This window comes from Myotis myotis, unplaced genomic scaffold (assembly GCF_014108235.1).
Source record: "Myotis myotis isolate mMyoMyo1 unplaced genomic scaffold, mMyoMyo1.p scaffold_m19_p_17, whole genome shotgun sequence".
Taxonomy (NCBI): Eukaryota; Metazoa; Chordata; class Mammalia; order Chiroptera; family Vespertilionidae; genus Myotis; species Myotis myotis.
This window is the reverse complement of record NW_023416321.1, coordinates 37,313,736-37,337,936: the sequence shown is the minus strand read 5'-3', so window position 1 is coordinate 37,337,936 and position 24,201 is coordinate 37,313,736.

The window sequence follows — 24,201 nt, the reverse complement described above, 5'->3', positions numbered from 1 at the left end:
TTCCCCCCTTCGCTTTCTCCTGGCTCCCCAATCTATCACCCATGGATTTTATGGAGCCCACATATGTCTCCTCTTTTGATTGTAATGTCTAAAATAAGGTGCAAAACTGCCATTCTCCAGAGCATTATCTCAATCCGTTAAGATTTGGCTTCCTGCAATCATCAGCAGTTTGACTCAAAGAAATTCACAAAAATTCTCAGGTTTGAATGTTTCTTACATTGAGAAGAGAAAGGGTTCTTGGCAGGAAAAGTAGAACTGTAGGTGAGGACTGAAAAACATTCGTATCTTAGTCATTTCTTAGCAGAGGATGGACAGCACCTCCCTGTGTTAACAAGGTCACCTGGGGATTTCTGACAGAGCATCCCACTCTAACATGGGAACACAGAGGCTTTTCCTGGGGTGAGAGAGTCAGGATCTTAGGACAAATGGGATGTTCAGGGCAGCACCTTGACATGACAACAGGATGGGATCACGTCCAGTCCCACAGCAGTGAACAGCTGGATCGCCAGCCCTGATAACAGGTCCCCCTCCTGGTATGTTGTGTAGCCCAGGGAGGCCCCAGCTCCTGACCTGGAGGGGCCAAGAAGACGCGGTCCTTGGGGCAGCAAATGGCAAAGCAACAGACTTGGTACCATGAGCCCCATATCCTTTTGGAAAAAGCATCCCTATTCATCACAATGATGTGTCAGAGTGGGAGGTGTGTAAGGGTTGTCAGGCCAACATGGGCACTTGGACACGGGCCTTAAAAGGGAAACTCTGTAAAAAGAAGAAAAATACTCTTGACTGAGCATGATGTGAAATGGTACAAAAGTCTCTCTTCTGATATTCCTAAAACTTTGTGGACAGTGACTTTGAACTCATCTGAAAGAGGATGGACAGTGAGAGTGGGTTGGGGGAGGAGACGAGGACCCAGATTCCTTTGGAATTTGGAATTCAGGAGGGATCTCAGGGGAGTAGCAGGGAGCCTTCTCAAACCTGAGGGCTCCCTTTGACTACATGGGATCATGGAGTCTGGGTCAACCCAGCACCTACACTCACCCTGCAGCCGTACTGCACGCTGGAGGATGAATGGGGCACCTGTGCCTCCTGCAGGGGCATGGAGTTGAGGACCCCATCTGTCAGCTCCTCTCAGTTCTCCTGTGCGGAGCTCTGTAAAGACAGTTCCCAGTCACCAGGAAAAGCCTCAGAGCCCTGTTTTGCTGGTTCTGCCCCTGTGACCCTCCACTCCAGACACACACACACCATGGTCCACTTAGGTCCCCTAAGGGGAGGAAAAGGCGTGACAGCCTGAGGGCCTAGGATTCCCATTGGCACAGATAAGGGACCCCTCTGGAAGCCCATCTCCACCTGCCTGCCCTGTCCTGGGGTGTGACCATGACAGGACTGCTAGGTTACCCAAGACCCAGAAACCTCTTTCTCTCCCAGGGGTATGTGGGCTGCACAGGGATGGCGCACAGAGGTGGCCTAGCCAGGATTCTTCTGACCCAGGCCACCTTGTGTTACCTGAGGCCATATTCTAGAAAATGGCCAGATACGTCGGGGACGAGGGTTGAACCAACGTCGGCACCGTCTGGAAAAGCTCTCACTGTGGGGTCTCCGGAAGCAAGAGCACCAATCACTGGGAACACAGCAAGAGAACATCTTGCACTGGCAAATGCCTCTTGGCAAGTGAGCTGCCTGGTGGGCTAGATGTGGGTGCCTGGTTACGGGGCTTCCAAGTACTATTGGATATTGACCTCATACTTGGGATTGTCTTCCCTGAGTCCCCTCATCTCATGAGAGCTATGCAAATAGTCCTGTGGGCTGCTGTCTGCAGACCCCTCTCCATGAAACACCTTATCTGTACACAGTGGCACCAGCACACCCCTCTGCCCAGCCCCCTAGAAGCTCTGGGTGCAGCCAGGGTCCCAGACTTGAGGAAACTGACCTGGGTTCAGACTCAACCCCTCATTCTTACCTCTTCTTGATCCTGGATAAGTCATAGTACCTGTCAGGGCCTGTCTCTCCTGCCTGCACAATGGGTTATGGAGCAAGTGCTTCTTAGGGCTGTTCAGGCTCCTGTGGGGGAGGAGCTGTAAGGTAGGAGGAGAACAGTCACATGTAGGTAGTGCCTCCAACCTCTTTTTCCTTCCTGTTGTCACCTCCTCTGTGTCTGCTTTTCTTCTAATCCCACCCAAGATCATCACATCTAGAGTGTGTGTGTGTGTGCGTGTGTGTGTGTATGTGTGTGTGTACATGCCAGAGCTCGCTTTCTGGATCCCAGAACAAAACGGCCTCCACATAGGGAGGAACAGGCAGGAGCTGCCCAGTATGTCAGGATTTCTAATTTCCAGACCAACTCTGTGGGGAGGTGGGAGCCTTGGCATGGAAGGTCTGAACATTCCTGAACTCCGGACTCTGAATGTCATGTACCTCGGACAGTCCCTGCCTGTGTATGGGCCTCAGTTTCCCAATTATCCAATGAGGGTGTGAAACAGAAATTTGTAAGTCGGTCAGCTGAGCAGTGTTCCTGCTATGGGAGCCCACTGACCATCGGGGGGCAGCTCCTGCATTGAGTGTCTGCCCCCTGGTGGTCAGTGCACATCATAGCGACCAGTAGTTCAGTCACTAAGGCTTTTATATATATACTAGAGGCCTGGTGCACAAAAATTTGTGCAGTCGGGGGGAAAGGGGGTCCCTCAGCCTGGCCTGTGCCCTCTCGCAGTCTGGGACCCCTCGGGAGATAATGACCTGCTGGCTTAGGCCTGCTCCCGGGTGGCAGAGGGCAGGCCCAATCCCTAGGTGCTGCCCCTGGTCAGGCTCAGAGCAGGGCTGATTGGGGAGTTGGGGCGCTGCCCCCTGTCATGCACAGAGCATGGCGGATCAGGAGGTTGCGATGCCACCCTCAGTCACGTTCAGGGTAAGGCCGATTGGGGGGTTGGGGCACCGCCCCCTGTCACACTCAAGGCAGGGTCGATGGGGAGGTTGAAGCGCCACCCCCTGTCATGCACAGAGCAGGGCCAATCAGGGGGTTGGGGCGCTGCCCCCTGTCACTCACAGAACAGGGCCCATTAGGAGAGTTGTGGCTCCATACCCTGTCACACACAGAGCAGGGCCCATCAGGGGGTTGGGGAGCTCCCCCTTGTCATGCACAGAGCAGGGCCGATCAGGGGGTTGAGGAGCTCCCCCTGTCACTCACAGAGTAGGGCCGATAGGGGAGTTGGGGCACCGCCCCCTGTCACACACAGAGCAGGGCCAATCGGGGTTGGGGAGCTCCCCCCTATCAGGCACAGAGCAGGGCTGATCAGGGGGTTGGGGCGCCTTCCCCTGTCATGAACAAAGCAGGGCGGATAGGGAGGTTGTGGCCCCGCCCCCTGTCACACACAGAGCTGCAGGGTGATCAGGGGGTTTGGGCGCTGAACCCTGTCACGCTGATCCCGGTGCTGAAAGGCCTCGCGGCTCCGCTGATCCCAGTGCTGGGAGGCATATTACCCTTTTACTATATAGGATAGAGGCCTGGTGCACGGGTGGGGGCTGGCTGGTTTGCCCTGAAGGGTGTCCTGGATCAGGGCGGGGGTCCCCACTGGGGTGCCTGACCAGCCTGGATGAGGGGATGATGGCTGCTTGTAGGCTGGGGGTGACTGAAGCTCCCAACCACTCCTTTTTTGCTTTTTTTTAAAATTCTGGGCCAGCTTTAGCTCTGAGGGTTGGCTCCAGCTCTTAGGCCTTGGCTGCTGAAAGCAGGTATCTGGTTTGTTTGGGTTCTATAATCGAAACACTGTTTCAACTCCAGCTCTGAGATCCCGGCTGGCTGAAAGCAGGTTTCTGGGGTTTTGTTTAGCTTCTATATTTGTAACAATGTTTCAAACTGCAAGCTCAGAGGCCGGCAGCGGCAGGCGGGGAACGTTGGAGTCCTCCGTCACTGAAGCAAGCAAGCCTCATGTTCGTTTCAAGCTGCCTGGCTCCTGGCCGCCATCTTGGCTGACAGTTAATTTGCATATCACCCTGATTAGCCAATGGAAAGTGTAGCGGAGGTAAGGCTAATTATCATGTTTCTATTTTATTAGATAGGACTAGAGGCCTGTTGCAGGAAGACTCCTGCAAGAATAGGGCTTCCTGCGGCCAGAGCGAAGCAGAGAAGTAAGCTCCCACCTCCGCCGCCCCGCTTGCTTCCTTTCCACCTCCACAGCCCCACTTGCTTCTCCGCAGCTTCGCTCCCTTCTGCAGCACTTGGCTTCCTTCTACATTATCTTCAGTCTTTGCTCCATGCCTGTGCATGCAAATTAGCCACCATCTTTGTTGGGTTAATTTGTATACTCATCTGATTGGCTGGTGGGCATAGTGGAGTGACACCAATTTGCATGTTTCTCTTTTGTTAATGTAGATAGATTATTTTTTCTATTCACCATTCAGCTCACATTTATGTTATATATACATACGGACTTACACAAACCCACACAGATAGCTATAGATATAGATGATAGATATAGAGATAGAGATAGAGATAGAGATAGAGATAGAGATAGAGATAGAGATAGAGATAGAGATAGAGATAGAGATGGAGATAGAGATAGAGATAGAGATAGATAGATAGATAGATATAGAAAGATATAGATATAGATAGATAAAGATAGAGGTAGAGGTAGAAGTAGAGGTAGAGATAGAGATAGAGATAGAGATAGAGAGAGATAGAGATAGAGATAGAGATAGAGATAGAGATAGAGATAGAGATAGGGATAGAGATAGATAGAGAGATAGGCTCAATGTGAGAGTGAGACCAGGTGACAGCCCGGGAGAAAGGGAGCTGACTTAGGAGCCAGGATTCATAGTCTTAGTCTCCACTTTGCCCCCTACTTGCTTGGGTCACTGCAGGTACCTCCCCTTCTCTGGGCCTCAGTCTCCACAACTATGAAATGAGGGCATTGATTACAATATTCTTTTCAGCTCTAGCATGTGGGTCTTCGCCGTGGAGGTGATAAAGAGCTGGGATGACAGGGAGAAGTGGGCAGCAGATGTGTGGCCCTTGGCCCTCTCTCTTTCCCTCACTCGGGCTCTGGGTGGGGAGGTGGAGCCCCAACAGCTCCAGGGAGATCGGCATCCATTTGTCCCTTGAGGATCCCCCAGTCCAGCCCAGGTCCAGATGCTTAGTCATACTTTTTTGAGTAAATATCATGGTAAAAAGACATGACATTTCCGGGGCCAGTCTTCAGCACTAATAAAGGATTCCAAGAACAGGTGACCTTTTCACAAAGGATTTGTAAATGCCAAAAACTACATGAAACCTCTCTTTGTGAGGCAGACAGGACCGTCACAGCTCAGCCTTTATTCCCTCACATGTGAGACCGGCCCTCGCTTCTCCCAGTTCCATGTGCTGTCCCAGGGGAGGAGGGACGTGGTGGTGGTGGTGGTGGTGGTGGTGATGGTGGTGGAGGAGGAGGAGGAGGAGGAGGAGGAAGAGCAGCAAAGGGACAGGGCAGCCCTGAGAATATTGTGGGGCTTATGGGACTCTCAGCCACTGAGCAGGCCCGTGAGGACAAAGCGTGAAGCTGCCATTCCTTAGCCACCACCGCAGGACTGTGTGTCCTGTCTATCCAGGCCAAGGAAAGGGTGGCCCCTTCCAGCAACCAGCCAACACAAGGAGAAAGGAAGGACCGTGTGGCTGGCCAATCCCCAGAGTCCCAGGCTGGCCCCCTCCCACCCTGTGTAAGAGCCCCCGTGCCCCTCTCTTGCTGGCTTCCCCACCCGTATTTCACAGGCCCCGCAAGGCAGGCAGCAGGGCACATGGAGAGCGCATACATGCCCAGTTCTGCTCTTCCCAAGTCTGTTTGCTCAGATCCAAAAGGGACCAACCTCTTCAGGGTTACACAATGGGGCCATGACATCTGAGGGGCCCGAGGGAGACATTCCCATCATGGTGCCTGCCTACCCTTCAGCCTTTCTCATTTGCGCAGGTTTCTGCGTAGGAGGCAGGCAGGGGAGTCTGGGCACTTTCATAGGTGAGTTCTGTCCTCAAGCCAGAGATCGTACCAAATTCTTCCCTCCGCTGCAGGGACCAGGGGGGAGAGAGTCCCCGAGAGGGAAACCTCTGCGTGGAGCTGTCCTCACATCAGCGGTGACGGCCCCAGGCGAACACTCCCCGTGGCTACCTCTGCCGGATGTGAGCTTGATGCGCTGCCTTTGGCTGCCCCTTTGCGGGGTTCATCACATAATGGTGCTTGACAGTCCTGATTTTCTTCTAAAAGGACACGCACTGTAGCAGAGGAAATAATAACACACATCAGTGACATGCGGCAATTGTCCAGTTAGTGAGGACAGAGTGCATTTCAAAACCCAGCTCAAGCGCCTCACTTATGAAGGATTTTTTAAAGTCCGGAATTCGGGGGGTGGGGGTGGGCTGCAAAGAGCTTCTCAGCTCAACAGTCACGTCTTCAGGCTGTTATTAATGGGCAAGGCCACATGCTGAGCAGTAGGCAGCCCCACCTAGAGAAGCCCGGGCCCTGCCCCTCTCTAGCCCCACAGTAATGGAAGCTGAGTCCTAGAACGGCCCTGACAATTAGGTGACATGAAAAGGAAGCTCAGAGAGGGTAAGAAATTCACCTCAAGTCACACAGCCCCACATGGAAGACTAGGGCTCAGGTCTTTGCTGTCTGCCCACCCCATGGAGGTAAACTCCAGCCGATCCCTGCCGTCTCTCAGGGAGGAGGGGACAGTGTTAACACAGCTGAGCTTGGCATTCTCTGTTCTTCCTGACACCAGTTATGCCAGTCAGCTCATTCCCTGGTTTGGTAGCAGGAATGTCCCTGGACTCAGCGAGGCAGGCGAGGCAGCTGGTAACATCTCCCATGCTCTCTCCATGGACAAGGCGGAGAAGTGGGGACAAGGTCGTGCTGCAGTTGGTAAGATTCCCACAATCTGCTCCTCACCCCACCCTCACCGGGAGAACTCCCTGCACGGGGTGCGGCCACAGGGTGTCGATTAAAGGGGACTTGGGATCAACATGCGGGAAGGTCTCTATTTACCCGCATGGGCTTTCCCTGCTCTTGGCTTTGCCCTCATTACCCCTCCTTCCTTCCTTCAGTCCTATACACACATCAAGCACCTGCTGTGTCCAGACTTACGCCAGGCGGTGGGATATCATGGAGAGCAGAGCAGACCTGGTCCCTGACTTGATGGTGTTTACAGCTGGTGGGGAAGACAGGCAACTCAGGAAGCAATCGCTACGCAGGGTGGCAAGTGCCATGACTAGAAGGTCAGGTCTCATAGGAGCGCTGGACTGGTGTCCCAGCCTGGGGGGCAGGAGTGGCACCCACACTGAGAGGTTAAGTACCCAGGTGAAGGGTGTGGGACAGGAGCAGATGCCGTCCAAAAAGAATCATATGCACAAAAGTCCGCATTTCGGAGAGAACAATGGATCCTGCAAATAGACCAGTGAGGCTAGAACATGGACATGAGGCAGGGGTAGGGGGATGCTGCTGAGCCGAGAGACTGGAGGAGGGATCAGAGGCCAAGTCATGGGCGCCTGGTCCCCAGGCTTTGTCCTGAAGCCAGTGGTGACCCAGTGAAGGATGCTGAACAGGTGACGGTGGCCAGATTTGCCTTTAAAGAAGGCGCTCTGGTTGCTGTTGGAGAATGGGTTGAAAGAGCAACACCTGGAACAGCAAAACCAGGTAGGAGGTTAGGGAACAGTCCAAGTGAGAAGGTGATGGTTAGGATGGAGATGGAGAGAAATGGACAAATGCAAGAGACAGCAGGAAATGAAACGGACACGCCTTGGTGGCAGGAGAGTGTGCCGTGCTGCTGTGACTGAGGAGGGGCCTGGCCAGTGACAGACCCCACAGAGCAAGAGCCAAGGGGTGGCTCTGCCTCAGCCAAGCTGCTTAGGGCCAGAGGTCAGAACCACAACCGTATCCATCTGAGTGAGTCTGAGAGAGAACCAGGAAGACATCCCAACGAGGTCACCCAGGGGGCTAGGATGTGCTGAGGGAGGAAGCCGGAGGGTCAGGGCACCCAGGAAGTGAGTGGGGAAGTCAGCCACAGGGGTTGGGGCAGGCAGCACACTCTCAGCCCTGCACCGGGATCCTGCAGCCCTTTTGCACATGGTTAGGTTCAGTGCAGGACAGCACTGAAGGGCAGCAGAGGTGAAGGCGCAGGCCGGCGAGGTCAGAGTGCAGAGCCTGCTGGAGGTTTGGCACCAGGCAGGGAAGTCAGGTTCAGGGGCTCCCCCGGGGCAGTCTGGTGCCTCTGTCTGAAGGGAAGGTCTGTGTCAGCTGTCAGCTGTCAGCTCCGAGTGGCTGCCCAGAAAGCAATTGCCTTCTGTGACTACATTAATAGGAGTTTAGTGTCCGGATCAATGTGGCTAAGGCTTCCGCTGCACTTGGCACTTGTCAAACCGCATCTGGAGGCCGAGTGCTGTGAGGAACTTTCTCTTGGGGCTCCCCGAGGCCAGATCTAAAAAGCCTATATGTCTCCTTTTGGCTGAGTGCGGCTGCACCTCCTTAGCTACAGGGCCTGCCCCCGCCCCCCGGGGAAGGTTCCACCTCCAGCCAGAATTGGCTGGGAGGCTCTGAAATAGGCAGGGGTTCGGGTCCAGTTATGACAGATCACCTCACATTTTAAGATAAATCAGAACTTCACACTTAACGGGAAATGCAATTATATGTAAAAGTTGGTCTAAATATTAAAAAAACAAAACAAAACTGTGACATGCCAGCAGTGTCAAGCCGACTGCCCCAGTCTGTGACTTCTGATCTAACCATGCCCTCGGTGGTGGTTAATTTTTATGTGTCAGCTTGACTGGCAAGGGGTGCCCAGATGAAACCTTATTCCTGGGTGTGTTTGGGGGCATTTTTGATGAGGTGGGCATTTGAATCGGTGGACTCACTAAAGCAATTGTCCTCCCAGTGTGGCTGGGCCTCATCCAATCTGCTGAGGGCCTACATAGAACAAAAGGCAGAGGAAGGGGGAATCTCCCCTTTTTCCTGCCTCACTGCTTGAGCTGAGATATCTCATCTCATCTCCTTGGCCCTTCAGACTGGGGTTTACACCCTCAGCTCGGCAGGTTCTCAGGCCTTCACACTCAGACTGCAATTACACCACCAGCTTCCCAGGTCTCCTGCTTGCAGACAGCAGCTTGTGGGACTTGCCAACCTCCACAATCACGTGAGCTGATTCCATATCAAATAAATAAATAAGTAAATAACAAATAAATAAAAGATATATAAGGCTTAAATCAGGTGTCAGCAGCTAAAGCTTTTGGAAGAGAATCTGTTTCCTTCACTTTCCCATCTTCCAGAAGCTGCCTCCATGCCTTGGCTCATGGCCCCTTCCACCATCGCCAAAGTACACATCTCAAGCTTCTGCCTCCCTCACTACATCTTCTCTCTGGCTCTCACCTGCCTGCCTCCCTCTTACAGGGACCCTTGTGATTACATTTGGATCCATATTGATAATCCAGGATAATTTCATCTTGAGACTCTTAACGTAATCACATCTTCTGCTATGTAAGGTTACACATTCACATTTCAGGGAGTAGGATGTAGACATCTTAGGGGGACGGGGGTCATTATTCTGTCCACCACCCTTCTCATCCTTCAGTCTGAATGCCTGCCCACCCCAATATGCTCATTACTTGTCTACGTTGGTGGGTGAGTCTGGCCTCAGAATCCTGGTGAGCTGTGATTCCAACAGGCTGACAGACAGGTGGAAAGACATGTGGCAGAAGTTCAGACCCAGAAGGAAAAGGCAGCACAGCACAGACACAGAAGTGCACGTGTATGTGGACATGTGCATGTGCATGTGTGTTTGTGTATGTGTCACAGTGGGAGGGACAGGAAACCCTGGCCCACAATTAGGTCCTCTGCTTCTTCTGCTCACACTCCCATGTGTATCGCCGCCTAAGCCCCTTCTCTGAGTCCACTCTTCGAAGGGTCAGGTCAGCATCTTTCCCCACCCCACCCCCAGTCACTTATCAAATTGGATCGGCTGTGGACAGAGCCCATTAAACAAATGCACCTCCCATTCTTGATTTACTGGAAGAAAATAAGAGGTGTTTTCCTTTCTGGGAAGGTATCTTTCTTAGTGTGCTAACGGGCTAAGACTTCTCCTGCAAGCTTTCTGTGTAGCCCGTCTCAGTTAGGCCAGGGAACTCTGCTACTCAGAACCTTAGAATCAGAGCATGAGCACTGGGGCTGGAAGTTTATTCAGCCCAGAGAGGGCCAAGGATTAGAACAGGCAATGCCACCTGTCAGCAGATGAATGGACACCAGGAGCCTGTATCTTAACTCCAGGGAACCAAGAGTCAGGGGATGCTCAGCAGATGAGACTGCCAGGAGCATGACAATTGACATCAATGGTGACAGAACCTTAGGTGATTCTCACACCCAACCAGGAGCTCAAGGTGGGTCCACACTGACCAAGGAGCTGCAGCCGGAGTATGTGAACTGAGCGCAATGGATAAGGTAGCCTGTGTGTGGTTCAGAGGACAAATTTGGGGTATAGTCCAAACTAGCCTCTACTCCTGGCTCCATAAACACTCATGCATTTGGGGATGTCAGGCAAGCCATTTAGCCACTCTGTTCCTCAGTTTACTCATTCATAAAATGGAAATAAAACCTACCTCTTATAATCGCTAGAGAAATTAATGTGACATGAGCACAATATTTGGTCTAGAATGATTTTTTTTTATTTTTTAAATATATTTTTATTTATTTCAGAGAGGAAAAGAGAGGGAGGGAGAGATAGAAATATCAACGATGAGAGAGAATAATTGATTGATTATCTGCTGCATGCCCTACGCCGGGGATTGAGCCCACAATTCTGGCTTAGGCCCTGACTGGGAATTGAACCATGACCTCTTGGTCAACACTCAACCACTGAGCCATGCCTGCTGGGCATAGTTTAGAATGATTATTATTAACATTTGTAACATTAGTACATGAAGGCAGGACCAGACTAGCAACTCAAGCCTTGCTGCTGAGTTCTTGGGGACACTAGAATGGCCTCAGTCCCTCCTCCCTAAGCCTGGGCGGGCATGGAGAGGTCCTGGGGCCTGAGCTGGGACTGAGCCTGCAGTGGGGCTGCCAATCACTCCCATGGCAAAATGATGGTCTAGGTCGCCTCAGACCAAGAGACCCTGTTCAGGACCCCAGCAGGGCCTCTCTCTCTAGACGAGGCTGGTAAGAGCCACTTCTAGGTGAGAACACAGCAGCTCAGGGCTGGGCCTCCTGGTCAGTTTTGAGTGGACAGAGAACACTGACTCTGGGGCAGGAGGAGCAGGGAGGCCAGTGCAGCCTGGGGACTTGCACAGGGTCCCATGGCCAGGCCAGGAGCGAGAGGAAACCCCAGATCTCCCGTCCTCCAGGAGCAAGCCTTCTCCTCTCGGCTTCAATGGCCCTTTCACAGCCTGAGCTCCCTGTCTGGTAGGTGGGCATGCTGAGCTGTGCGGGGCCTTCAGGAGGTTTCATCCAGGGGCGCCCCAAAGTCCTGGGTCACCTCACACGCAGATTTGTCATGAGTTCTCTTGAAAAAAAATCACACTCAGGTTTTTGGGCAACATCGGCTGCAGATTCATGAACATTGGCTATTTCTCCTTCCTCATCACAAGGAGGCAGACACCAAGAATCAGGCAACTGTCACTTTCAGTTCTGCCTCGACGCAGGCACAGAAAGAGTGCTGTGCTCAGGGCCAAGCCTTCAAGTTCTCATTCAGCTGCCTCAGTCGTGTGGCTTTGGGGGAAGTAGCTCAGCTCCCTGGCCTCCATTAGTCATCTTTAAAATGGGAATGATGTCGCCGCCACCACCACCCCATCTCCATGCCCCGAGCTCCCTGCTTCACACCTGGGGGTGTTAGAGCCTCAGCTTCCCTCTCAGCCCCTCCTGGAAAAGAAAGGGCCCACTCAGGTCCTCTGCCTGGCCTTCCTGAACCCCAAACCTCCAGCTCCCGGTCCCAGCTCAACCCCAGTTTGCCCAGAGCCAAAACAAGGAACTCCCTTCAGCGGAATAATCAGCCCAAGCAATTGTCTGACCAAATTGACTTGTCAGTCACCTGCCCAGACAGGGCCCAGGAGAATCACCCGCTCTCCATGTAGGAAAGAATGATTTGTAAGCTTTGAGGTTAGGAGTAAAAACACCCAGGAAAAGCCTGACACGGAGGGAATGACTCCATCTGGGTTTCCATAGCAATCCTGGGAGAGACAGGACGAGCATGTGCCAGGGCAATTCAGAGACGGCAGCCAGAAGTCACCTTGCTCCATGGGCCATCTCCCCCCACATCCTTCAGCAACAAGTTCTCTTTTCAAAGCCACCAGTCCCCGGACCTGACTCCCAGCAAATGTCCCACTCAGACTCCCTTACGCCCTCTCTCCAGGGCCTGCCACAGTTTGGAAGAGGAATCCTAAATTCTTACTCATAAAATACATGGAAAATATGTATAATAATCTCATCAAGTCACTATTCTTCTCTAACCCTAACTCATTAAAAGAAGGATAAAAATAGTTCTGTATGGTGTCTGAGAGTTAAAATAATGCATTGTTTCATAAACGGGAACATAATTATTTCCTCAGCTTTGCACAGTGTTCCAGTGTGCCAAGCACTTCGCCTCAAGTATCTCACAGAAATCACACGGGGGAGGGGGAGGGGGTGGTCTTCCCGGGGTCCTGCCACAAGTATCACTGGAGGGGCTGAAGCCAAGGGCTCGGGACTCATGGGTGACTGTTCTTTCCAAACAATCGTCTAGAAATTGAGGAAACATTCATTCTGAAATAGCTAACATGAAAAGAGAAAGGAAGAGAAGGAAGAGATGTCAAAAGAAACTAGTATGTTTGGTGAAAAAAGGGCAGATATAGCCCAACAGAAAGCCTCGCCTACAGGTTCTGCTGAGCTGAACCCAGAGTGAGCAGAAGCGGGGGCGGGGGTGGTGGGGGTGAGAGTAGACAATGAACACAATCAAAGCAATTGCTGTCTTTTTAGCTTTTCTCTATTTCAGATAATGTACATTGGAAAATCCCATGTAATCTTCAAAACAACCTTATCAGATAGGTGCCTCTATCAGTTAAGGATGTTTAAGGTTGCAAGTGATAATATTCTGTAAGGAACTGAAAATGGTTTAAACAGTACAGGAGCCTCCAGCCAAGATGGCACTTGAAGTTCATGCTTTGGGCTCTCCCTCTGATCCATGACACTCATAGATAAAATATAAATTGTGAGAATGAATAAGACAGAGCCATTTTCAAAAGCAAGGCAAACATCTTTCTGGACTCGACATAGAAGACAAAACAAGAGGAGGTGCTGGCTGAATTGCAGCTGTGCTGGGATTGGTGCCAAGAGGCAGGCAGAGCTGGCCGGGAGCTCTAGCCCGTGGGGTACAAGGGACTAAAAGTGTCGAACATAAGGCAGGGGTTTTGATTCAAACTCACTGGGCCTGGCAGGCGCTTGAGAAAGGAGTTAAAAACAAACTGTGATGCACCACGGCCCAGGGTTGGGTTCGCATGAAGCTCTGTGAGTAGGAAGGTGGAGGTAGGGAGGTGTAGCCTTCCAGCCAGGCCCTGGGACACCCAGCCAGGCTCTGAAGTGCATCCTCTTCCATCCCCTCAGAGAACTGGAGCCTTAACTACCCATCGAGACCAGCTCCTTTGATGGGGGCCTCGGTGGCTGTTGGAGATGACTATAAAGGTGAATGTGTGCAGGGGAAATGGGTGGGCTTCCCATTCAAGATAATCCTACAAAGCCAAGTTCCAAAGGATGTGAGGAAGTCTAACACTAAGAAAGAAAGCCAATTCTCAGGAGGCTAATTCACCCAGGCCAAAGTAGGGTGATAGAGCAAACAACTGTTCTGGTTATATAGGGTCCACATGGATAAAGGAGAAATAACATGAATCATAACAATAAGGAAACGTGAAACCAAAGCAAACAGAAATGAAGCAAGGGCAGGTATTGTGCTCAAGCAACAAGAAGTAAAATCAACGGAAAAGTGTCATGCAAGAAACAAAGGTGAACTCAGAAATTGGTAAAAACACATGGACAGATTTAATTGTTTGTTAAATAATTCTATTTAACTACTGTATAATTACTAAGTAATAATTTCTAGACCAAAAGACATGAGGGTTCTGTGAGTAAGATATGCTATCTGATAGAGAATAGAAATAGCGAATAACCTTTCACTTCATTAGAAAAAATAATAGCAAAATAGAAATGCTAAAAATATAAAGGTCATTGCTAAAAGAACAGTAATACTTTATAGTTTTCAAGTCAACAGGAGGAGGGAGGAATGGGGAAAAAAATCTAACCATCTAACAGTTTAAAGGCAGCAAAACAGAAGTAAAGAAAAGCACAAATAAGGTGGTAGAAACAATACAACAGTAATAGCAAAACAAAAAAGGGTTAGCAGGTTAAACTCATCTGTTAAAGAACAGACTATGAGTTTGGATTTTTAAAAATCCAACTACATGTTGCTTACAAGTGACAGAGAAAATCTGAAATAAAGAGAAAACAAAAAACCCATGCCAGGTAAATATTCAAAGAAAACAATACTAATGTGAGACAAAATTTGGGGGGGGGGATCAGAGAAATAAAGGAGGGCAATACATCATAATAACGCATGAACTTCCATGCATCGAAATATGCTGTCTCAAAATATATAAAATAAAAACTGGAAGAGAAACTAAGAGATATTGACAAATACCCAATTGCAGAAGAAGAGTTTCATGCTTCCACCAGAAACAAATAGATCAGGCAATAAGAATATAGATTATTTGAACCAGATAATTAAAAGGTTGACCTGTCAGATAAATCTGTAACCCTGCTCCCAGTAAGCGTGGAATATACATTTTTTCAGGCTCACAAACCACATTATAAAAATTGACTTTGCACCAAGTCCCAAAGGTAGTATCGACAAGTTGGAAAGAATCCATTTCACAGACCATGTCCTCCAACCAATGCAATTATATCAAAACTAGAGGCCCAGTGCACAAAAATTTGTGCACTCAGGGGGGGTCCCTCAGCCGGCCTGTGCCCTCTCGCAGTCTGGGACCCCTCAGGGGATGTCCACCTGCTGGCTTAGGCCTGCTCCCCAGGGCATCGGGCCTAAGCTGGCAGTCAGACATCCCTCTAGCAGCCTGGGAGCCCTCGGGGGATGTCCACTTGCCAGCGGGGAGCAGGCCGAATCTGCAGTTGGACATCCTTAGCGCTGCTGAGGAGGCAGGATAGGCTTCCGCCATCACCGCTGTACTGGCAGCCATCAGCCTGGCTTGTGGCTGAGCAGAGCACCCCCTGTGGGAGCGCACTGACCACCAGAGGGCAACTCCTGCATTGAGCATCTGCCCCTTGGTGGTCAGTGTGTGTCATAGTGACCAGTCATTCCCAGTCGTTCTGCTGTTAGGGTCAATTTGCATATTACCCTTTTATTATATAGGATGCAACATTGAAAGTAGTTTTAAAATGCATTTGTGAAAGAAAAAAATGCTTCTGAATAACATGGATTAAAAGAAATTCACAGTAGAAATGTTTAGAAGCAAATGACAATGACTGTACATCATGTAAAATGTGTGGGACATGATTAAAGTTTGACGAAAGGAAACAATTAGCCTTCAGAGTACTAAGAAAACCAAGAAAAATTAAAAGCAAACCAGTTCCTATCTAACTCAAGAAGCTAGGAAAAGAGAATCAGGGTAGAATAGAGGAAATAATAAAGATGACAGCAGAAATTAACAAAATGGAGGAAGTATTAGAGATTAAATCAAAACTTGACTCTAAAATTAGCAAAATATGCAACCTCAAGCAGGGGGGAAAGATTTAACAAAGATTTTAAATCATTAAAAGAAAATCTATGGGCAACTTCAAGATGATGATGATGTGGACAATTTTCCATAAAAACATAAATCCTGAAAACCATAGAAAACTTGAATAAACCAATAACATTTTTAAAATACGATAGGTAGTCAAAATATTTCCCCTTCCCAAACATGCCAAACCAGTGACAGAAGCAAGTTTTAGAAACCCTCAAGAGACAAACAATTCCCATTTTATACAAGCTATTTCGTAGCATTGAGGAATGGGGTATGGGTGGGATTGGCCTTCTCATTTTGTAAGGCTGGTGTGATCTTGCTACCAAAACTGGACAAGGACAGTGTTAAAAAGAAAACTGTACTTCAAAATTTGTTTGTTATACGGATTTTAAAAATACTAAATAAAAAGCAACAACTCCATTCCAGCAGTATATAAAATATAATATGACCCAATAGGGAGCTATACCAGGAATGGAGATGCAGCTCAATATAAGGAAATCTGTTCATATAATTCAGTATATTAGCCAATTACGGATAAAATATTATATAATCCTATCAAAAAGATGTACAAAAAGCATTCAATAACATTCAACATCCATTCTGATTTTTTTCTTTTAAGGGAGAAAACTCTTAACAAAATACAAAGAGGACGCAATTTCTACAAGCCAATAAAGCATGCATACCAAAAGCTCCCTTCTCAATCAAATCAGGAAAAAGACGAGGGTGCCTGCTAGTGGCAACACTATTCAATATTGCACTGGATGTGTAGCTAATGAGAGTGAGAGGGAGAAGGAGAAAGAGAAACACAGAAAGAGAACTAGAAAGGAAGCTATAATTATAAATGTATCATTATTTTCAAATGGCATGCTTATCCACATTGCTAAAGACTCCATAGGTGCTCGTTGTGTGAACAAATGAACGAGATGCAGTTTGGCTCCACAGGATCAGGGAGGAAGGAACAGACAGGAGAGCGTCCAGGCCCCTGGAAACTCAGAGCCGTGGGAGACCAGCTGACCTGCTCATCAGATCACACAGCTGTGGCCTTCCGAAGTCAGGAAAAGCCTTTCTGTCCTAGAGATTTTGCATTAATTTTGGTTTTCAAGTATTGCCTTAAAACATCGTTCCTCTTGGTTACTGAGGTGTTTGGTGCCCCTTAAAATCAGTGAGTGTGTCACTCTCCTCACATTAGTCCCTGCCCTGCAGAGGGTGACAAGTTTTGTGCATGCCCATTGATGCAGTTCCCCCAAAAGGGGATATGAAGCCTCAGGGCTGAGAGGCATCTGATCTATTAAGGGATCTCCTGCTTCAGGGCCTCCCACACACATGTCATTGCTGTCTTCAGTCAGACAAGAGGCTGACAGGCTTCCTGTCTGAGCCTGAGGAGGTGGGAGGCGGGAGTTGTGCCTGGGAGCCATTCTCACACCAAATGCAAGGGGGCTGGTTTCCTTCAAACAGCTGGGGCGGGACCTGTTTGCTGTGCAGCTGAGCCACCTTCTGGCTGAAGGATGCTCCAGCAGGACGCGTCCTCTCCGGGGGCCACAGCCCACAGCCCTACCACCTTCTGAATAACAGCTCCACTCACACAGACCCACCAAATCCCCAGCTCTCCTACTTCCTCTCCAATCTTAGCCCTGGGAACTGGCGTTCCTAGAGCCCCTGCTATACTAAACAGTCAGGCAGGCCCTAGCCAATTTGGTTCAGTGGTTAGACTGTCGGCCTGTGGACTGAAAGGTCGAGGGTTCGATTCTGATCACGGTCACATACCTAGGTTGCAGGCTCAATCCCCAGCCTCGGTTGGGGCTCCTGCGGGAGGCAACTAATTGATGTGTCTCTCACATCAATGTTTCATTCTCTGTGTCTCTCCTCCTCCCTTCCACTCTCCTTAATAAAAAGAATCAATGGAAAAAATATCCTCGGGTGAGGATTAACAAAAATAAACAAAAATAGGCAGGCAGTATGTAGTTAACAGCAGCCTCAGTTCAGATTCCAGCTCTGCCACTTACTAGCTGTGTGACCTTGGGGACATCACGCTGAACTTGTCTGAGCTTCCATTTCCTTATCTGTGAAAAGGGATCAGAACACCTGCTTCCAGGGTTTGTGAAAGGATTAAATGGAGATAATTCCCATAAAGGGCTTGGCACAGTGCCTGCCCCAGGCTGGGTTCCCTGCGAATAGTGGCTATTGCCATCAACAAACACATCATCAACGGTATTGAGTAAAGGCACAAGACAACATGTGGGAGGGAAACAAAAAGGACGATTGTTTGGCTGTGAACAGGGAGGGTTATAGAGGAGGCGGTGCTGGTGAGGGATTGGGGAAAATGAGAGGACCTCAGGAGGCAGAGTGAGCAGTAAGGACATTCTAGGCCAAGGGAACTGGTTATCCTGTTGGACCTTAGAGCGGAGTGGAGTGGGTGGGGGAGCCCAGGAAAGTGAAGGGACACTGGTGAGTGGTTAGGCAAGTGGCTGAGGATCAAGGGAGGGGCTCTATGCCAAGGAGCTGGACAAGCAGTCGGGGAGCCATCATCTTTTCTGGAGGAATACAGTGGGTAAGATAACCTGGTGACCATTTGGAGAACTGAATGGGAGATCCTGGAGGCCAATCTCTCTCTACTTCCCATCACAGCTCTTCCTCCTTAGACTGTGAGCTCCTCACAGGCAGGGTCAGATCCATCTCCTGGTCCCCAGGGCCCAGCACGTGGCCCAGCTTGGTGGTCGGCTAAGGAATGAGTCTAACTGCCAGAAGGCCCAAAGCTCCTCCCGCCTTATCCCTGTCTCCCCACAAGGATGGATCTGAATCAAATGCAAGGAGGAAGGCAGTTTCTTCTAAGGAGGAAATGGCCTGGTCTGCTCATTGGATTTCAGGACAGTGATTGAACTGATTTTTCTAGAGCAGGATTTTCAACAGAGTGAGTTCATGCCAAGATGGTCCACCCTCAGGAATGGCTAACACCTCAACAATGAATGTTATTGTCTCCTGTCTCAGCAGGGGTCTTCTGAAGGAGTCTGTGTGTGACATGTTCATGATGGACCCCATCAGGAGAGCCACAGACATTCAGAGCCTCCCAGTCTGTCTTTGAGAAAGGGCTCTCTTAGTACAAAGAAAGTGATAGATCTACCAGTCCCCGACCAGTGCTAGAAGAGAGGAGGGTGGGACCAAGTTATTTGTATTGTGCTATGTCATAATATCAACTATGTGAACTATTAACCCCGAATCAGTTGAGTAACTGATTTTCACCTAGTAAATGCAGCATATAATTTTAGTGGGTATAAATGTTTAATAAATCCTTAGGGGGGAAAAAAAAGCAAGTGGGCCAACTTGCTTCTGCTCTTTAAACCCTCTCTCCTGCCTAGAAGTGCGATGGGTAAGTTCATGGGGTGCCCAGATGTTTGGTCAAACATTACTCTGGGTGTGTCTGAGCGTATTTGGGGATAAGATGGCATATAAGTCAATGGACTGAATCCAGCAGATTGCCCTCCCCAGCGTGGGTAGGCCTTGTCCAATCAATCAGTCCTGAGTAGAAAAAAGGGCTGAGTCTCCCCGGAGCAAGAGAGAATTCCTCCTGCCTGACTGCCTTAACACTGGGCGCTTTCTTTCTGCCTTCAGATTCCAACTGAAACATCAGCTCCCCTGGGTCTCGGGCCTTCAGACTCAGACTGAAGCTAAACCATCAGCAATCCTGGTCCCCAGCTTCCCAGCTCACCCTGCACATCACGGGAATTGTCAGCCTCCATTAACACATGAGCCAATTCCTTATAACAATAATTACTATTAATCATACTTATAATTATTATTTGTAACTTTGTGAATATATATATATATATATATATATATATATATATATATATATACATTCTCATGATTCTGTTTCTCCAGAGAATCCTGAAAAACACATTCATCAGGCCCAAGGCTACTGTCCAGGCCTGGAAGGGCAGGGGGAGGACAGCCTGGAGTATTTATGCCCTTGAACTTAGAGGAAATGCTTTTCCTTGCACCATAGCAACACGATTTAAGAATTGGGTTTAAGCATTAAGGGATAAAATAGGCAGCGTGACGCTCCTGGCCTTGGGTCTGAAGCCAATCAGACCTAAGTAGCTTAGGAGGAAGAGCCATCAGCAGGGTGCTGCCAGTTCACTGGAATTCTGCATCGAGGTTTCGGTATCAAACTCTCAGCTGCTTTAAAAAGGGTTATCTTGAGTCTGTGGCAGGTGGCATTTTTCGAAATAATGCACCAATGTCTCTCATCTTACATGTCCCTCATGCCATGTGACTTCCACAGTCCTATCCCGCCACCCCCTTAAAACTGGCCAGGTTGGGACTGCTCCAACCAAGAGAGTTCTGTGGAGGTGATGCCACATGACTTCTGAGGCTGGGTCAGAAGAAGGATAGAGCTTCCACCTGTCCCAGAGCACATCTTTGGGGAATGCTCGCTCTGGAGAAGCCAACCGTCATACTATGAGGAGCTCACACTAGCCCATGTGGACCGCATGGAGAGGAAATGCACCCCCCAGCCAAAAGGCAGCAGCAACCACCAGACATGTGAGTGAATGAAGTTCCTGGGTCCTCCAGCAATAACACCATCTCATGCACACCAATACCTTTGCATCATGGAGAAGGCGAGAGATGACAGGAGGAAAGAAAAGAAGGAAATGGACAGAATTTCAGCCCAAATGAGACTGTTCTTTGCCTTCCTGAAGGGCACTCACCCTCTACCTTCCCCCAGCCTTGTGTGACAAATGAGTCCCTGTCTACCCCAGGAGAAGGCCAGCTTGGTCAATCGGCAGCACCAGAATTGTCAGAAAAATCTTTGTGTTCCAAGGATCATCCTTAAAGTACACACAACCAAGCAGGACCGGGTGCTGGTGACCTGGCCCAGAGTGCAGAGCTGACGTGTTGCTCACGTAGCAGGCTCCAGACACCCAGCCCAAAGCCCATTAGGGAAAGGTTATTGCTGGAACCCCAAACCAAGAGGATGACAGCAGGTTGGAAGCCAAGTCATCCAGGGGCAAGGGTCATGGGCAGGTGGCAGATGCAGGAGCACTGGGTCTAAGAGGGGTGAGCTTGAAAGCAGCAGGCAGCACCTCTGCACACACCTCCGGCAGCCCTGCTTTCACCGGCTCACGTGGCCATGATGTGAAGAAACACCTGCCATGGGGCAAGTGGCAAGGGCCTGAGTTCCATCACCACTGGCTGTGGGACACAGGGGTCTCACAGAGCACCAGGGGAAGTTTCTAGATCACATTCAATGAGGAGGAAAGTGAGGCACATCCAGGACATGATCACGTTGGTTGGCTGAACCAACCCACCTGTCCCCTTTCAGGCCTTTCCAGGGCCCAGCCCCCAGGAACTACCTCACCCTCCCCTGGCTAGGCTGGCTCCGACACCAGCTGGCCAAGGTCGTGCTTGCCTGAAGCCTCTCCGCTCAGCTCCCAGTTCCGATGCCAGAGCAGACATTGGCCCATCTGACTATGCTCACAGCCAAGCAAATGAAGACCTGGCCCTTGACAGCCAGGCGAGGCAAAGCTTGGCAAAGCAGGTGAGGCTCACGGAAACCTTGGCAGGTGCTGGCAAACAGTCTGAAAGCCAGCCAGTGAGGAGAATTCAGGGCGCCTGCTCCCAAGGCCAGAGCGTCCAGGTACTTCCGTGAGCCCCCTGCCTCGTCCCTGATGATGGAACTCAGCTGGTGCATGAAGGAGGTCAGCACTCACTCATCCCACAGTTCTCCATGAAGGAAGTTTGTGGTTTTGCCCTTACACCCCCTCAGCTCAGATACGTGATCATACCTAGCATGGCAATTAGCACAGGGTGCTCGTCAAAAGCCTAATATTTAGATGGCTCTAATGTGAGTTGTTCCACTGGTTCCTACAGAAGCCTGGGTCCCAAAATGGCCCACCCCAGGTCCTGGATGGACAGTAACGGCAGAGTGCTGGCACAGCAGACCGCTCCACACAGCCCTGATCCTGGCTGTGGGTTGTGCGGATGCACCCCCTACACACGAACAACAGCCAGCTGTCACCCAGTGGGACTGAGTCATGTCTTGGAGGCAAGGAAGATATGGGACTATGATAACTTAGCTCAGCTCAAGCTATGTTCTTGAGATTCCCTGTCCTACATGCTCCCAGGCTCAGGGTGGCCCCAGGAGAAATGTGCACAAGGCTGGAGAAGCAGAAATAAAGCACAAGCCATTCCTTGCAGAAGGTCACTGAGGGGTGCCAGGCAGTGCTGCAGCTCACACACAAGGTCTCAAATGCGGGCTCACCTGGCAGGTGTGGGGAAACACCTGGCTTAGCCTCCAGTTCCTAATGGGTCTCTTCCCTTCATTTTTCTCAAGTCCTGGGCCAGGTATATGTTCAACTCTGCAATCAAGGATGCCAGCTTCTCCTCCAAGTCACCGGTGTCATCAAGATCAGAAGGAGGCCATGGGGAGCAGACGCAGTTGATAATGTGCTGGTAAGTGTTTGACAGCGAGCTCTGCGGGTGCAGCTCCAACATGAACGTTGGCTGATGTTCTTGCTTATGATAACACGTAAGATAAAAGTGAAACAAGGAAGATGTGTGTTGGAATTTTATTTATCATTGTTGTAAGCTACTTCTTTGATACACTGAAAAACAGTTTTGAGTGCCAAAAGACTATTTCCTCTCTTCACCATGTCACTGCTGCAAATACTACACACTTTTAAAGTTTAATTTACTTTATTAATGTTTTCTCCATCACCTTCTCAGGTCTAGACAATCAGCAAAATAATAAATCAGAGACTGATTTGTAGAATGTATCGATGTCTATGGTAGAAATACTCCCACGTGGGCTAATTTAGAGCTACCAACATCACATCACTGAACACGAGGCTGAGAGCAGGTGCGCAGTCGCACGCCATCAAATAATATTTCTGCCGTACAGATATAATGGCCATAAATAACCTCAAGAGCATAGGTAATACAAAGACAGCAAAATAATTAGAAAGTACTGGATTTTGAGTATTTATCGCCTTTGTTTTTAATGTAATTTATTCCATTGTAAATTTATATACCAGTAATTCCATTGTTAATAATGACTGTGTTTAACAACTGGATTACAAAACTCCTGAATTTTGGTAATCAGCCCTCACAGGTGTATCCGAGCCAGCCCCACCACCACTGGTTCCCGTGGTCTTCATGGCTTCCAGCTCATCTTTGCTCTTCTCAATTGCACATCCAGCTTCCTTTTCACCAGCTGGCCTTTCTAAATTAACGTGACTTCAGACCCAACACCCAACAAGTGCAATGGGTCACCTGTTGGGCAGAATTCAGACATTTCTGGGAAGTGAAATGTAAATGTTGCAGCTACTTCTCTATATCTGGACAAATAAGGCAACAGACACCTGACCCCTTAACCTCTGCTGCCCAAAGGTGTCAGTGAAATTCACAGATTCTGAAGGTCATTGATCTGAAAGTGCCTGCTGCCTGTTAGAGAAGGGCTGCAACTGGGCATTTTTCTGGCCGAAGTGTTGGCTGCTGCAGCCAATACCATCCGGCAAGCAGAAAGGATCTTGGAGGTTGACTCCTCGGACAACTTCTCAGCAAATATACCCCTGCTGCCCTCTTCCATTCTGAGATTCAAACCTGTTGGAATCTCTGATGTATTTCAATGCTCCTGACTGAGATCAACACCAGACACGGAAGCAACACCCTTACACAGAGGTCTTAACCACCTCCCACAATCACCTTGTCTACTTCCTATAATGTATTCCTTATACTATAAACTCAACATGTTTCTGCTTCTTTGATTGACCCTGGCTGATACAGAAGTCAAGGGAATTCATGGGAGAAAGAGGACGCTGGCCACCCCTGCAGCAAGTTCCAGGGGTCTGTGACCATTTCTCAATGTTGTGGGGATGTACCATCTCCCAAGCTGCTCCTATATCGAATGAACCCACACATCCACTTGAATGCATACACTCTCCCTCCAGGCGTGGGATGGAAGCATTCAGAATTGGGTCTTGGACTATTATCCCAGCCTGGCAGAGCAGCCAAGGTGATAGGGGCAGGGTGACCTAAGACAAGCGTTGAGGGGCTGTCCCAAGCAGCAGATGACCAGGCCTCAGGTGATTGGACCTTAGTAAACCACTGGGGTCTCCCAGCATGTGTGGGGGACACCAGACACATCTTAGTAGCGACTAATCAGGGTGGAAGGGCTGCTCTTGGTTAGCACTTGGTCTCATGCATTCACTCACTCATTCATTCACACACACACACACACACACACACACACACACACTGCCTGTTCTGTGCCAAGCCTTAGGCTGGACTCTAGGGACACAGTAATAAAAGCAGACGCTTTTCCCAAATACAATGTGGTACCCTGGGATGGATTCTGAAACAGAAGAAAAAAGGCATTAGTAGAAAAACTGTTGAAATTCCAATAGAGTCTACAGTTCAGCTAATAGTGTTGTGCCAATGTTAATTTC